This window comes from Lactuca virosa, chromosome 5 (assembly GCF_052849685.1).
Source record: "Lactuca virosa cultivar CGN04683 chromosome 5, Lactuca_virosa_CGN04683_v6, whole genome shotgun sequence".
Classification (NCBI taxonomy): domain Eukaryota; kingdom Viridiplantae; phylum Streptophyta; class Magnoliopsida; order Asterales; family Asteraceae; genus Lactuca; species Lactuca virosa.
The window spans coordinates 176,859,641-176,863,749 of record NC_136430.1 but is presented as its reverse complement, the minus strand read 5'-3'; positions in this window follow the sequence as shown (position 1 = coordinate 176,863,749).

The window sequence follows — 4,109 nt, the reverse complement described above, 5'->3', positions numbered from 1 at the left end:
GTTTACTCAAAACAGGGGTTATTAGCGTGATCGTGGCTCACTCATCTATACCGATCATAACATCGATGCTCCTTATGGAAAATGACATGAGTTTGATGGGAAAGGAGTGATCGTCTAGGATAAGAGTGCGACCTATAAATACGCTTCGAAGATGAATAATGGTACGATTTTGATAAAGTTACTTAGTTCGTAGGTTACTGGTCTAAGATATACGTTTGTTAACAATGACTTTTAACTGAGTTAAGACTATTGTCTCTATAGTTGGCATTAAGATTACACAGAGTTAGGAAAAATTTCGACCTACGAGTAGGTCTACAACATACCAACAGAAGGATAATTTGACAGTATGAAGAACTTAGCAAAACAGTACTTGTAATACAGAGATGTTTACGGGAAAAAGTGCTACTTAGAGCATAAGCAGGAAGGTTATTCTTAACTAAAAGAAAGGATGAGTAGAGTAATTCTTTCTAGCAACAGGGACTTCTCGAACGGATCCTTAAGTTAGCCAGCTGGCGCTCCATGTCAAGAAGGTGTCGTTCGAATACTCTTTGGCGTACTCGGAGTTCTATGACTTCGGCTCGGGTTGTAGCTAACTCTCGCTGCAGAGCTTCATTGTTCCTTGTAGCTCTCGCATGAGAAATCTCGAGGCGAAGAATGCGGTCCATGTTGGCGTTCGAATCCGCTTCAAGCTCCATAGTTCGCTAAAGGGTTGCCATACCCAGTTCCTCATTGCGAGCCACTCGGCGTATCAGGATTGGAAGGGCCCTGTCCACGGGGCCTCCTTCGTTTAAATTGTAGAAGTTGCGGTTTCCGTCGTATGGGAGGGGTTGGTCTTGCTCGTGGCTCCACCTATTCAAACTCCCGACCCACATAGGCGTTGGACCTTGGAATCCAACTTGAGGGTTAGGATTTGGTATTGGAGTCACTTGAGGTAGGTTCTCGACTTCGGGTTCCGAGTTAGTCTCTTCAGGAAATGGTTCGGCAAAGTCATCGTCTAAAGGAATTTCATGGTTTCCTTCTGGCTCTGGCTCGATCCATCCGCCATCTCCTTGGTTGAGAAAGTACGGGTCGCCAGGGAGATGAAATCCAGCCATGCTATCTACGCGAGGTGATGGTAAAGGGATAGTTAATAGGCATCGAATCTATAATACTTCCAATGTATTATAGTTACATGATTGATTCTCATGGGTAAGTTTCCGGTTCGGTCTTTATTGTATCCTAAAATACTCCTATAGTATTTTAATCCTTATGTTCGGTTCTAGAACTCTTCTGGTATTTAGGTAAGTTTTAGGCTTGTTGCAACACCACAGTCACTCCCAAGCACATGTTGGTCATGTCTCAACTGAATATAGTTGATTAGGCTATATTCACCCTAGACATGATTACATAACTGCCCAGGTTTAACCGCAGCGTCCAACATCCAAATACTTTTGTTTTGTTCTACCTATGACACGAATTCTGGTACTCGGGTATTCTTATATACTTTTATAAAATTACTTGTATTTTTGAAAGTATACTTTTAGTTTAGAGCACTTAGGCCCATTAGTGTTTATAGTTGTATACCATGTAAGGTTCGGTATACTTAGTTCGCTATAAACAAGGGCTCTGATACCAATCTGTCACACCCCAAAACCGGAACAGCGGAAACATTCTGGGGCGGAGGACGTCATGCGTAGTATCACAACAATTGTATCATATCAAGCATAGTAAACACAACCAGACATTGAATACATATGTGAAAAAGGTTTACATTGTTTAATACATAGTTTTGTTCATATCAAAAGTACAATAGTAAAGACGTGACTCTAACGCTCCAACTTCTCCGAACTCCTGGAAGCACCTGTCTACTAATACCCTGAGAATACAAGCAGTTTTGAAAGAATATCAGAATAAAGCTGGTGAGTTCATAAGCGTTTAGTTTTTAGTAGAAAATATTCTTTGATCCTTTTGAAAAGTGTTCCTCAAGAAAATCCTATATTTTCTTATGAAAAGCGTGTTTGAAAACCCATTCCTTCCATGACTTCCAGATTCGTACCAATATATGTACAATCCAAGGTGTCGTGGAATGAATATGGATATCCATTGGTTATATGATAAACAAGTCCGTTTTGAATAGCCGGTTTATCCCGGGAAAATCCTATATTTTCCCTAAAGGTTGATGGTTGATTATCCGTTTTAAACTGAGGTATGCAAGTATCTACCATACTCGTATTAATAAAAGCAGTTTTCTTTTAAAAACCATGGTTACACCCAGAGAGGTATATTAGCCTTAAAAACTAAATAAAAGAAAACCGTGATGAACTAAGTCCTGAAGATATTATTATTAATACCCTCCAGTAATTAAATTGGTTATTTTTTGAGGTTAGTTCACTTGATTCATTATTACAAAAGTAGTTTACTGTTATCTAGATTGTGAGTGTCATAACCGTACTTAGACTTGATATGGCACGTAACGGGGCCAATATCTTTTTATGACTTTGTCACCCTTGACCTTATCGGTCCAACTATAGCTAGCAGTAAGGTGCGGGATAGTCAGTCCCGTATAGATCTATACACAACAGTCACGCTCTCCCTACAAGAGATTCTGGTTACAAGTGCTAGTCCTACACCCAGTTTCTATAGGGGTGTTACCAAGGACGTGTATCCAACTTAGACTAACAATTTGCATGTAATAATACTAAAAATCCTGTTTATGTTTTGTATGAATCCTTTATAAAATAACACATTTTACGATATGATTCACAAATTCGTTCCTTTAGTCTCGAAAACTGTTTCTACGAGTTGATTTCTAAATCGTTTGGTAAAACTGTTTTCTGTGTTAAAAGCATTCTGAACATAAATAATATACTTTGAGCACAAGCTTCCTTGTACTTTTGCTTGTATTCCCCCCTGAAAACATGGAAAAACTCAGAAAAAGCGTAGGGGTATGAACTCACCTGTAGTGAGTGGTTCTGACGTGTGGTTGGAAGAGGAGTGCAGAGTGTCAGGTGTAACCTTGAGCACACAATAATCCTAATAGACATATATAGACATGTATGTGTATGAATTTAGTGTATAAACGACTAATAAGAAGGGTAACACCCTTATTGGCTAGGAAACTCTAAGATTTATGGGATACAATCACATATGATTGCATAACTAGGGTATATGGCCACTCTAGACTTTATGGTCAAAGAGGTATGACCATTGGAGTTCACGGTCCAAGTGTTTACGGTCTAATGGGTTTAAGGTCCATGGGTTTACGGTCATTGAAGGGTGTACGGTCTAAGGAGGTACACTAGACCGTAAACACCTTTTGTTCATGGAAAAGTGACTATTTCAAGGCAAAACTCAAGAATCCTAACTAGATATAAGTATAAGAGGATGATACTTACGATTTAAAGGCAAGTGGAGGTGTTTTCGGCCCAAAAACACTTAAGTGTTCTTGATGTTCTTGAGGATCTTGAAGATCTAGACTCAAAAGATGAGATTTGTGGATGAATTCAAGAGTGAATCAAGAAGAAGAGATGTATTAACTCAAAAGGGGAAGGAAACACTTACATTTTCGGGGATTTGCAAGAAGATCCTATGATACTTGAGAGAGTTTTCGAGATTCTAGGCTTGAAATGGAAGGAATGATAAAAAATGATCATGAAATATATATATATATATATATATATATATATATATATATATATATATATATATATATATATATATATATATATAGGAGGGAGTTTATGGTCACCCTGACCGTAAACTCAAGGGTCCTGACCGTAAACGGGTTTACGGTCTACACGAGTTTACGGTCATAAACTCGTTCTGACCGTGAACTCGGTAATTTTCGAGGAGGTTTCGAGTTTTTTTTTTCGCGTGATTCCCGGTTTATTCCGAATCGTATAAAATACATATTATTTATTTAAGATTTAAGGTCCTTCCCAAATTAATAAATTTGACGAAATTTAATAAAAACCCAAATTTTATTAACGGAAACTGGGTAAGGATAACAGGAAAAGTTTCGGGTTGTCACAGTAACGCAGAATTTTAGGCAGTACCAAGGGAAGATCATACTGGCAGACAACAAGAGACTTGATATTACAGGTGTTGGGGATGTGGTCCTCAAGACTATA